Below are 13,295 nucleotides of genomic sequence, written 5' to 3'. Positions count from 1 at the left end.
GGCTCCACCCCCAAAGTCCCCAGATATTTTTTGAATTGGACCTGGCACTCCTACCCCTGTATGAACAGAAGGCTGGGCCTTTGGTCTGACCCAGCAGGGCTCTGTTTGTGTTCTGATGTTAAAAACGAGTGTTTTAAAAGATTCTACACTGCTGGCATTGCGCTTAAACAGCTCCTTCTCTGCTGAGTTGTGGCTCAGGTGCTAAACTGCTCCAGAAGATGCTGGCGTTCAGAGGGCTGTTTGCACTCGACCCCTTGCACGATCACAGACCACAGTCCACCAAGGGAGTTTTTAACCATTCCGGCACCATGTCCTGTTCAGCAGAGGGAATTCCCACGTTCAGCTCTCATTCGTCAGAAAGGGATTGTCCGAGCACACGCATGACTCAGCTTTGCTGCCCCTACGAGAGAAAGGATTATTTGCTGCTTTTCCTGAAAAGGACTCTCTCCTGTGCCCTTGTTATTTGGCCTGTGGGCTGCAGCTTGGTGGCTAATCTGCCTGGTTATTTGAGATGCTGACAATGGAATGAAATGTGAGTAAAGATTAAGGAAGCAGAAGCTCAAGTCCTGGGGACTGTCTGGGAATTCCTCTCCTACGTTAGGCTTAGGCGGCAGGCAGCTATGAAGGGGGGGGGGGGGAGGGAGGGGAAGAGGTTGGAAGGAAGCTGCCCATTTCACGTTCCGTTTTGGCTGGGTATGTTTTGGCTATTATTGTAACCCGCATTGAACCAAGAGAAAAGGTGGGAGGGAAATGCTTTAGTCAAGAAATAAATGTGAAAATGCTCTCTCTCTCTCTCTCTCTCTCACTCACACTTTGGTTGCATATATACAAAAGCTTATACCCCAGAATTAAACTTTGTTGGTCTTAAAGGTGCCATAGGACTCAAACTGTCTTCTATTGCTTCAAACCAACACGGCTACCCAACTCTCTCTCTCTCTCTCTCTCTCTCTCTCTCTCTCTCTCTCTCTCTCTCTGTATGTCTATCATCATCTATCTGTCATCTACCTACCCGCCTATCTACCAACCTACCCGCCTACCTATCCATCCATCCATCATCCATCCATCCATCCATCATCTATCTATCATCTATCTATCCATCATCTATCTATCCATCATCCATCTATCCATCATCCATCTATCCATCATCCATCCATCCATCTATCCATCCATCCATCCATCCATCCATCCATCCATCCATCCATCCATCATCCATCCATCCTCTACTGTCCTCTACTATCATCATCTATCATCTTCTATCATCTATCTTCTGTCTGTCTATCTATCATCTGTCTGTCATACAGATTACTTTTCCTGCCTCGAAGGTTTAGAATCTAACTGAGGGAACCAGTCTAGAATTCTTGAACACCAGTGCAGTTTATTGCCAATTAAATGCGCTTGTGCTTTAAGCCTGTAGCTAAGATAAGCAGGGTCACGTTCTGTGACTGAAGGCAAGGGGCGGGAGATCTCCAGGCCCCACCAGGAGGGTGGCAACCCCAGGCTTAAAAGGGGATTACGTGGATTGATGGCGGAGAGATTCCTTAGCAGCTCAGCAGCTCCTTCTCCAGATGGTACCAGTGCCAGGAGAAGCTGCAAATTCCTTCCTGGATAGTTCCCAAAAGGCAAAGTAACCCTCCTCAAGCGACGGGCCTGAGGCTACCTAGGTAGAGCTTTACTTTGAATTCCAGGTTTCAAATGAACAGCAGCCCTTTCACATCAAAGCTGGCAACAGTTTAAAACATCCAGAAATTTAAAACATTCGTTGTTGTAAACAGCTTCAAGCTCTTAGCGGAAGAGAAGCGGAATGAAAACGAAATGAATAAAACCATATTTTAAAACCTTTAAAATCAACCCCCTTCCCAAACACGTCACTCACAACAATTTAAAAGCAGTTAAATTGCATACAGAACAGAATTAAAGTGCATACAGAGCATGACAAACATTGGTTAGGAAGGAGAGATCAAGACCAGCACCTTGAATTTGTGCCCCCCCCCCAAATATCAGGAGCCAATGCGGATGGGCCAAGATGGAAGAGATGGGGTTCGCACAGCCCACTCCAGCTTTCTGGCTGCTACATTCTGTACCCACTGAAGTTTCCAAACCTTCTTCAATGGCAGACCCTTGTACAGCACACTGCAGTAATCTAATCCAGAGGTAACCAGGGCATCCACCACAATACTCAGAGGCCTGTAACCTCTTGGAGTGGCTACATCAGAGGGGTGCGGCCTAATATGCAAAGGAGTTCCTGCTACGAAAAAAGCCTTGTGTGTCATTATTCACATCAGGGGTAGAATTCTAGCAGGAGCTCCTTTGCATATTAGGCCACACCCCTTGATTTAGCCAATCCTCCAAGAGCTTACAAAAAAGAGTCTTGTAAGCTCTTGGAGGACTGGCTACATCAGGGGTGTGCAGCCTAAATATGCAAAGGAACTCATGCTAGAATTCCACCCGATTCACATCATAATCACCACAGGCAACAGTAACATGACCGTCAACAAGAAGAGTGTCTGTTGAGCTTGAACGTCCAAAGGGCTAAATTCCAATGCCGGCTTCCGTGTGGAAAAAGTTCCATTCGTACCAAAAGCTGCATTTAGGGTTGCCAAGTCCAATTCAAGAAATATCTGGGAACTTTAGGGGTGGAGCCAGGAGACTTTGGAGGTGAAGCCAGGATACATTGGGGGTGGAGCCAGGAGCAAGGGTGTGACAAGTATAACTGAACTCCAAAGGGAGTTCTGGCCATCACATTTAAAGGGACGGCACACCTTTTCAATGCCTTCCTTCCATAGGAAACAATGAAGGATGAGACACCTTCATTTGGGGCTCATAAAATTGGACCCCCTGGACCAATCTTTTTGAAACTTGGGGGGTCTTTTGAGAAGAGGCACTGGATGCTATGTGCAAAATTGAGCGCCTCTACCTCAAAAAACAGCCCCCCCCCAGAGCCCCAGATACCTGCAGATCAATTCTCCATTATTTTCTATGGGAATAAGTCTCTATAGGAAATAATGGAGTTCCCAGCAGACATTTCCCTCCCCCGCCAACTTTCTGATGACCCAGCAGTGGGCAGAGGGCCTCCAAACCAGGGAATCCCCTGCCCCTACCTGGGGATTGTGCAACCACAAAAGAGAATCATGGCAAACCTAGGTAAGGGGATCCGAAGCAAAAGCTACCATGAAATCCAGCCTCTATCAGAAAATCATACAAATTAGTCCAAAATAGGAAAATAAATTCATGTATTGATTTTAACAGATATAACATTTTTTTGTGCCACATAAGGGACGTCGTAGCTCAACTGGGAATGTTCCGGTGAAATAAAATAGTGTTCATTCCGTTAAATCTCAACAGATGTGTGCAGCCAGGAATTCACTAGGCTGCGCAGTCCATCAGTCCATAGTGCAACAAGTTTATACTAATTTCCCTGTTTCGCTTTTTGCTTCTTCAAGCTTTACATAAGGAATTTCAGTTATGGGTAAGAGCGACAACTACCTTTGCTCAATAAGTTTACAACAAGTTATTGAGCAAAGGTAGTTGGCACTCTTACCCATAACTGAAAATCTTTATGTAAAGCTTGAACAGCCCCCCCCCAGAGCCCCAGATACTCACGGATCAATTCTCCATTATTTTCTATGGGAATAAATCTCCATAGGAAATAATAGAGTTCCCAGCAGACATTTCCCTCCCCTCCCCCCGCTTTCTGATGACCCTGAAGCGGGGGAAGGGTCTCCAAATCGGGGGATCCCCTGCCCCCACCTGGGGATTGGCAACCCTAGCATTGTGGGACTCCAATGGGGTACAGTGCGGTACATCCCACCTTCCGAAGCTGTCGTTTTTCTCCATGGCAACTGATCTCCATAATCTGGAGTTTAGATGTAATTCTGGGAGATCTCCAGGCCTCACCTGGAAGTTAGCAACCCTAGAGCATCACAGGATAGAGTGTAACCGTGGAATAATACCGAAGAAAAATCCAATATACAATCTGACAACACTATGTTGAAACTGTTTAAAGATTACATTCCATCACACAACTTTATGAAGGACTATTGTATTCTGCGAATCTTTATAGAGTGTAATCTTTAGGCTGTTTCAATATAGAAAGTCATTGAACAATATTTATTGTTGTCAGATGACATGTTGGATTTTTCTTCGGTACTATTCCACAGTTATGCTGTTGTTAGCTCACCTGGAAGCTGGCAGGGGTTGTGCCGGGGAACTCCTGGAGAATTGGGGGTGGGGCCTGGGAGGGATGAAGTTGGGGTCTGAACTGGGGGAGGCCGACCAAGAGAGAGATCTTGGGGTCGTGGTAGATAACTCATTGAAAATGTTGGGACAGTGTGTTACTGCAATAAAAAAGGCCAGCGCTTTGCTGGGCATTATTAGGAAGGAAAATGAAAACAAATCAGCCGGTATCATAATGCCCCTGTATAAATCGATGGTGCGGCCTCATTTGGAATACTGTGTGCAATTCTGGTCACCGCACCTCAAAAAAAAAGATATAGCATTGGAAAAAGTCCAGAAAAGGGCAACTTGAATGATTAAAGGGTTGGAACATTTTCCCTATGAAGAACAGTTAAAGCACTGGGCGCTCTTTAGCTTGGAGCTGTAATGTGAATTTTACTCTATCTAAAGAGGCCAGTTTGGTATAGTGGTTAAGCGTGTGGACTCTTATCTGGGAGAACCCGGTTTGATTCTCCACTATTCCACTTGCACCTGCTGGAATGACCTTGGGTCCGTCATGGCTCTCGTAGGAGTTGTCCTTGAAAGGGCAGCTGCTGCAAGAGCTCTCTCAGCCCCACTCACCTCACAGAATGTCTGTTGTGGGGGGGCGGGGAGGTAAAGGAGATTGTAAGCCACTCCTGAGACTCTGAGATTCAGAGTATTCAGAGTATATATCCAATTTCTTCTTGGATATATATCCAAGAGCCAGTTTGGTGTAGTGGTTAAGTGTGCAGACTCTTATCTGGGAGAACTGGGTTTGATTCCCCACTCCTCCACTTGCACCTGCTGGAATGGCCTTGGGTCAGCCAGAGCTCTTGTAGAGGTTGTCCTTGAAAGGGCAGCTGCTGTGAGAGCCCTCTCCAACCCCACCCACCTCACAGGGTGTCTGTTGTGGGGGAGGAAGATAAAGGAGATTGTGAGCTGCTCTGAGACTCTTTGGAGTGGAGGGCGGGATATAAATCCAATATTTTCTTCTTCCTACTGTTTTAGACTCAGTTTATATAACATGTGCCCAACTAAGCCACTATTTATAACTTACTATAACTTATTATGATCTATCAAACCGTATTGTTTACATTGATTTGGTTTTTAACTGTTGTTTCATACTGTTTTTAGAATGTTGTGATCTGCCCTGAGCCCATTTTGGGAAAGGGCAAAATATAAATTGCCTAAATAAAATAAAGAAAGAAAGAAACGTCTACTGCGGGGTGACACGATTGAGGTTTACAAGATTCTGCCTGGGATAGAGAAGGTAAAAAAAAGAAGGACTTTTCTCCCTTTCTCACAATACAAGAACTCGTGGGCATTCAATGAAATTGCTGAGCAGTCGGGTTAGAACGGATAAAAGGAAGCCCTTCTTCACCCAAACGGTGATTAACATGTGGAATTCACTGCCACAGGAGGTGGTGGCGGCTACAAGCATAACCACCTTCAAGAGGGGACTGGATAAAGGGGGATTGTGTGCATCAGTTTGAGCTTCGTAGAGAAAGGGCAGCGTAGACATGAAATCCAGGGAATTTCTAAAATGCAAATCATGTCTATGTTGGAAAAGTGTTTCGAACAAGCAGGCTGGAAGCCCGAGGAGCTGCACGGCCGAAAGGGTCATACGATGAACGCAGAACTATTTGAGGAATGCAGTGGTAGTCCCTGTGCAAGATCTCTCTGTGTGGTGTCTTAGCTAGTCAGGGCAAGAGTGGGAATTTTGGAATGACAGCTTCCTGGGGCAGGGTCCCACTGCCCCTTTCCCATGGCTTGAGCAAAGCGGCTTACGCGTATTGCTCCCTGAGGGCTTTGGGCCCACTCCACGGGGCCTCATCTCTCACCTCAGGTGTGACACCACAGGTACGTCAGAGCAGCCGCTCAAGGGGTTAACAACGCTGCAGCGATGTTGAAATTAGGTGAAAAGTCAGCCGGGGTTGGAGATGAACTTTTTAGGTCACAAGAGTCTCGGAAACCGGCCCTGCCAGCCAGTGCGCTTCTCTCTCTCTCTCTCTCTCTGTGCGTGTGTGTGTCATTCATTCACCCATTGGGAAAATCACATGCTCCCACCTGCCCAGTTCAGGGAAAATCCCTCCACGTGGCTGGCTGCGTCACAGCACCCACTTCCATTTCAATGCAGGAGGAAGGGGGAAAAAAAGAGCCAAACTCCAGAGCTCATTCGAATAGTAAATCTTGGCTAGGCTTGCCAACCCCCAGGTCCCAGAGGAGGGGGGTTCTCCTGCTTTCTCAGGCTCCTTCCCTCTCCCAGTCAGCAGGCCGGTGGGGGAAAGCCCCACCCCGGTCCCCACATGATGATATTGGGTGATATTGGACGATATTGGATTTATATCCCGCCCTCCACTCCAAAGAGTCTCAGAGCGGCTCACAATCTCCTTTACCTTCCTCCCCCACAACAGACACCCTGTGAGGTGGGTGGGGCTGGAGAGGGCTCTCACAGCAGCTGCCCTTTCAAGGACAACCTCTGCCAGAGCCGTGGCTGACCCAGGGCCATTCCAGCAGCTGCAAGTGGAGGAGTGGGGAATCAAACCCGGTTCTCCCAGATAAGAGTCCGCACACTTAACCACTACACCAAACTGGCTCTCTCTACACCAAACCTGTGCCTTTCCACCTCCGAAGGCTTCAGACTTCACTCGGAAAGGCTTCCTCTTGGGATGGTGTGTCTGTGTCTTTAAGGCTGAATGGGGGCGGGGGGAGCAGGCAGAACATGGCTGCCCCCAGTGGGTGTGAAAGCAGCCAAGCTGCTCCTTTGGTTGCACAATCTTTTCAGAGGTCCTTTGCATAAGAAAGGTAAACTTGAACCTTTGGTTGCTCTGTGTTTCTTTGAAGAAGTTGGAAGTTCAGCAACTCGTGAGTAGAGATGCCAAACCCCAGGTGGGAGCAGGCCCTCCCCCGCTTCAGAGTCGTCAGAATCAGGGGTGGGGGGAGGGAAATGTCTGCTGGGCACTTCATTATTCCCTATGGAGATCAATTCCCATAGGGTATAATGGAGAATTGATCTGGGGGTAACTGAGGCTCTGGAGGAGCTGATTTTTGAGGTAGAGGCACCATATTTCCAGCATAGCATCTGATGACTCTCCTCAAAATGCTCTCCAAGTTTCAAAAAGATTGGACCAGGGGGTCTAATTCTATAAGCCCCAAAAGAAGGTGCTCCTAACCTTCATTATTTCTAATGTAGGAAAGGCACTTAAAAGGTGTGTGGTTCCTTTAAATGTGAGGGCCAGAACTCCCTTTGGAGTTCAGTTGTGCTTGCCACTACTTTGTTTATGGCTCCACCCCCAATGTCTCCTGGCTGCACCCCCAAATCTCCTGGCTCCACCCCTGAAGTCCCCAGATATTTCCTGAATTGGATTTGGCAACCCTAATCTTGACTCTGGGACTGAGCTACAGGGTAGGAGGTGGTGCCCTGTTCAGATTTCCTCTCTGCCACCAACTTTCCGAAGGAATGCCACTCTCTCTGGGCTTCTGCAACAGGTGCTGAGTAAGACCGGTCTACCTTGCAGGGCTGTTTTAAATGTAAGAACAGCCTACCTTCCTACCGAGTAAGACTGGCCTACCTTCCAGGGCTGTTTTAAATGTTGGGAGCTTGTGAAGGGCTCTGAACACTGGAAGCACTAGTCTAAATGCAAAGCCTTATTCCAGGGGTTGCCAAAACTTGCTTGATGTAAGAGCCGCATAGAATAAACATCAGATGTTTGAAAGCTGCAAGATATGAACACATATTGCACACACGTCTTTATTAAAACTTGTAATATTTTCTTTGCACAGAATGACAAATACATATGATAAATTACATATGACAGATTACATAAAATACATATGTAAGCGCAACGTGACCATACCAGGAAAAGGAAAGGTCCCCTGTGCAAGCACCCGTCGTTTCCGACTCTGGGGTGATGTTGCTTTCACATTTTCACGGCAGACTTTTTACAGGCTGGTTTGCCATTGCCTTCCCCAGTCATCACTTTCCCCCCAGCAAGCTCATTTGACCGACCTCGGAAGGATGGAAGGCAGAGTAAATCTCGAGCCGGCTACCATACTGGAAGGAGACTTAAAAACAACAACAAAAGCTGGAAATAACAGTCCACACTAGACCAGCAAAGGGAAATGTTAGGAAATTTTTTTTTTGCACCAGTAGGAGAAGGAAACATACATAAAAACATAAGAGAAGCCATGTTGGATCAGGCCAATGGCCCATCCAGTCCAACACTCTGTGTCACACAGTGGCCAATATATGTGTGTGTATGTATACACACACACACACACACACACTGTGGCTAATAGCCACTGATGGACCTCTGCTCCATATTTTTATCCAATCCCCTCTTAAAGCTGGCTATGCTTGTAGCTGCCACCACCTCCTGGGGCAGTGAATTCCACATGTTAATCACCCTTTGGGTGAAGAAGTACTTCCTTTAATCCGTTTTAACCTGACTGCTCAGCAATTTCATTGAATGCCCACGAGTTCTTGTATTGCGAGAAAGGGAGAAAAGGACTTCTTTCTCTACTTTCTCCATCCCATGCATAATCTTGTAAACCTCTATCATGTCACCCCGCAGTCGACGTTTCTCCAAGCTAAAGAGCCCCAAGCATTTTAACCTTTCTTCACAGGGAAAGTGTTCCAAACCTTTAATCATTCTAGTTGCCCTTTTCTGCACTTTTTCCAATGCTATAATATCCTTGGGTCAGCCATAACTCTCATAGGAGTTGTCCTTGAAAGGGCAGCTTCTGTCAGAGCTCTCTCAGTCCCACCTACCTCACAGGGTGTCTGTTGTGGGGGAGGAAGGTAAAGGAGATTGTCAGCCGCTCTGAGACTCTTTGGAGTGGAGGGTGGGATATAAATTCAATACCTTCTTCTTCTGTCTGTTCAGCCCACTTTTCCTGCAAGGGACTCAGGATGGTGTAACCTGGTTCTCTTCACCTGCATTTATCCTCACAACAGCCTTGTGAGGTAGGCTGGGCTGAGAGGGAGTGATTGGCCCAGGGTCACCTGCTGAGGACTGTGTGGCTAAATGGGGATTGACCTTTGGAAAGTCCTCCTTCTTCAGGCTCACCAGACCGTCTTTTATGCGGCCAGCTCAAAATATTTGTTTTGCTCCAGCCCGATACCAGAACTCTAACGACACTGTCTTGAGCTTATTGTAAATGTTGGGTTTGTGTATCCATATCTCACTACACACAACCAGCCGGTTTAAGCGAATGAAACCCGTGTCTCTCTTGGAGACTTGCTTTATGTAAGAGCCACATAGAATAACTGAAAATGTCAAGACAGTCTGCGTTTGCAATAAAAAAGGCCAATGCCATGCTGGGAATTATTAGGAAAGGAATTGAAAACAAATCAGCCAGTATCATAATGCCCCTGAATAAATCGATGGTGCGGTCTCATTTGGAGTACTGTGTGCAGTTCTGGTTGCCGCACCTCAAAAAGGATATTATAGCATTGGAGAAAGTCCAGAGAAGGGCAACTAGAATGATTAAAGGCCTGGAACACTTTCCCTATGAAGAAAGGTTGAAACGCTTGGGACTCTTTAGCTTGGAGAAACGTCGACTGCAGGGTGACATGATAGAAGTTTACAAGATAATGCATGGGATGGAGAAAGTAGAGAAAGAAGTACTTTTCTCCCTTTCTCACAATACAAGAACTCGTGGGCATTCGATGAAATTGCTGAGCAGACGGGTTAAATCGGATAAAAGGAAGTACTTCTTCACCCAAAGGGTGATTAACATGTGGAATTCACTGCCACAGGAGGTGGTGGCGGCCACAAGCATAGCCACCTTCAAGAGGGGTTTGGATAAAAATATGGAGCACAGGTCCATCAGTGGCTATTAGCCACAGTGTGTGTGTATACATAAATTTTTTTGCCACTGTGTGACACAGAGTGTTGGACTGGATGGGCCGTTGGCCTGATCCAACATGGCTTCTCTTATGTTCTTAATAAACGTCAGATGTTTGAGAGCCACAAGACAGGAAGGCAAATGGATGGGGGGGGCAAGAGGTGGAAAGAAAGCAACTTTAAATGCATTCTCCAAGCTGCTAGGTGTTGTAGCCCTTGGAGAGTGTTGTAGCCCTAGAAAAAGATATGAAAAAATGATAGAGGGGTGGGAAGGATGGGGGCAGCAACAGTGGACGGGGGCTTGGATCTTTGGATCCCTGGTGGTAGATTTTTCTGGAAGATATGTTACAAACATAAGAAGAGGCCTGCTGAATCAGACCAATGGTCCATCTAGTCTAGCCTCCTGTCTCATACTGTGGCCAATCAGTTCCTCTGGAGGGCCAACAACAGGGCAGAGAGGTCGAGGCCTTCCCTTGAGAAGAACACCAGAAGAGCCCTGCTGGATCAGACTACTGAAGGTCCATCTAGTCCAGCCTCCTGTCTCACACAGTGGCCAACCAGTTCCTCTGGAGGGCCAACAACAGGGCAAAGAGGCCGAGGCCTTCCCCTGAGAAGAACATCAGAAGAGCCCTGCTGGGTCAGACCAGTGAGGGTCCATCTAGTCCAGCCTCCTGTCTCACACAGGGGCCAGCCAGTTTCTCTGGAGGACCAACAACAAGGCAGAGAGGCCAAGGCCTTCATAAGAACATCACAAGAGCCCTGCTGGATCAGACCAGTGAGGGTCCATCTAGTCCAGCATCTTGTCTCACACAGTGGCCAGCCAGTTCCTCTGGAGGGCCAACAACAGTGCAGAGAGGTCGAGGCCTTCCCTTGAGAAGAACACCAGAAGAGCCCTGCTGGATCAGACTAGTGAAGGTCCATCTAGTCCAGCCTACTGTCTCATACTGTGGCCAATCAGCTCCTCTGGAGGGCCAACAACAAGGCACAGAGGCTGAGGTCTTCATAAAAACATCAGAAGAGCCCTGCTGAATTAGACCAGTGAAGGTCCAACTAGTCCAGCCTCCTGTCTCATACTGTGGCCAACCAGCTCCTCTGGAGGGCCAAAAACAAGGCACAGAGGCTGAGGTCTTCATAAGAACATCAGAAGAACTGTGCTGGATCAGACCAGTGAAGGTCCATCTAGTCCAACCTCCTGTCTCATACTGTAGCCAACCAGCTCCTCTTGAGGGCCAACAACAAGACACGGAAGCTGAGGACTTCATAAAAACATCAGAAGAGCCCTGCTGGATCAGACCAGTGAAGGTCCATCTAGTCCAGCATCTTATCTCATACTGTGACCAACCAGCTCCTCTGGAGGACCAACAACAAGGCAAAGAAGCCGAGGTCTTCATAAGAACATCAGAAGAGTCCTGCTGGATCAGACCAGTGAAGGTCCATCTAGTCCAGCATCTTATCTCGTACAGTGGCTAACTAGCTCCTCTGGAGGGCCAACAACAGGGCACAGACGCCGAGGTCTTCATAAGAATATCAGAAAAGCTCTGCTGGATCAGACCAGTGAAGGTCTATCTAGTCCAGCATCCTGTCTTACACAATGGTCAACCTATTCCTCTGGAGGCCCAATAACAGAGCCTTCCCTTGATAAGAATATCAGTAGAGCCCTGCTAGATCAGACCAGTGATGGTATACCATCCTGTCTCACACAGGGGTCAACCGGTTCCTCTGGAGATCCAGTTACAGGGCATAGAGACCAAGGCCTTCCCCTGATGTTGCCTCCTGGCTCTGGGATTCAGAGGCTAACTGCCTCTGAAATGGAGGTTCCCTTTAATTACCATGGTTAGTAGCTGCTGGTAAAGCTCTCCTCCATGAATCTGTTTATTTCTGAGGCCATCAATACATCCTCATGCAGCAAATCCCACGTTTTAATCACTCTCTGTGTAAAGAAGTCGGCCGCCATGGGAAGTACACGCGTCGGCCAGGCTACTATTGGGGCTCTCGAAATGGGAGCACATACGGCCGGGGCTGCGCGAACTGCACTGGCTGCCAATTACCTACCGAGTCCAGTACAAAGTGTTGGTTATTACCTTTAAAGCCCTATATGGCCAAGGACCAGCCTACCTAAGGGACCGTCTCTCCCCATATGAACCCCAGAGGGCACTGAGGTAAATGGGTAAAAATAAAGTGACCATCCCTGGGCCGAGAGAGGTCAAACTTCAAAACACCAGAACACGGGCCTTTTCAGCCGCGGCTCCGGCACTGTGGAACCAACTTCCGGAGGAAGTGCGGGCCCTGCGGAACCTTGACCAGTTCCGCAGGGCCTGCAAGACCGCCCTTTTCAGACAAGCCTATGCCGATATCGACTGCTGAGTTGCTAAGAATAAAGAACCGCCATCTATAATACGATCACGGAACTATCTAAACTGGCAGAACCAGCGCCAAACAATTTTATTGCTGCCAGATATATTTAATGTAATTTGAATTATGTATTTTAACTTAATTAACTGGTTTTTATGTTTAATTTCTTTTTAATTGTTAAATTTAAAGTTTTATCTATTTATGTTAATTGTGTGAAATGTTGTTAGCCGCCCTGAGCCGCCTAGGCGGGGAGGGCGGGATATAAGTAAAATCTATTATTATTATATTAAGTACACCCCTAATCTAGATGGTCTCTCCATCAGGATGACTGTGCTGATGTTTTTATGTAGAACAAGGTTTTGCTTCAGCCATCTGCTAAGATAATGCTGCAGTGAGATTCGAACCCACCACCTCCCCAGCCCTGGCCCTTCTTTTAGCCTGTCTCCCACTAGCTCACTAGCACCCAAAGAAACACATGAGAACACAGGACTGGGTTTCCCCGTGCTTTCTCTTGTGCTTAAGGAATACTTCCCTTTGCTGGAAAAGGCCTCTTGTACTTTGCCATTACATAACTGTATGCCCGTTTAGTTGGTTGGCTAAACCACGCAAGAACCTGGAATATCCTAGTTAGAGTTAAGGAAATTATGAATCGCTCTCTTCACAAATTTATGTTACAGATAACAGAAAGAGTCGGTGCTGCTGAACAGCTCAGCAAAGGCTGCGCCCACAGGGCCCTCAGTTCAAATCTCGCCCCACCACAAACTCTCTTGGTATCCTCTGGAAAGTCGTTCTCCTAACCCCAGCCCTCTCCCCCTCCCCCTCCCCAAAGTTGGGGAAATACTAATGGTCTACCTTGCAGGTCTACTGTGAGCTTTACAAGAAGATAATGCATGTGATGTA

Source organism: Heteronotia binoei, chromosome 14 (assembly GCF_032191835.1).
Source record: "Heteronotia binoei isolate CCM8104 ecotype False Entrance Well chromosome 14, APGP_CSIRO_Hbin_v1, whole genome shotgun sequence".
NCBI classification, from domain to species: Eukaryota; Metazoa; Chordata; class Lepidosauria; order Squamata; family Gekkonidae; genus Heteronotia; species Heteronotia binoei.
Note: the sequence above shows the minus strand (reverse complement) of the source record.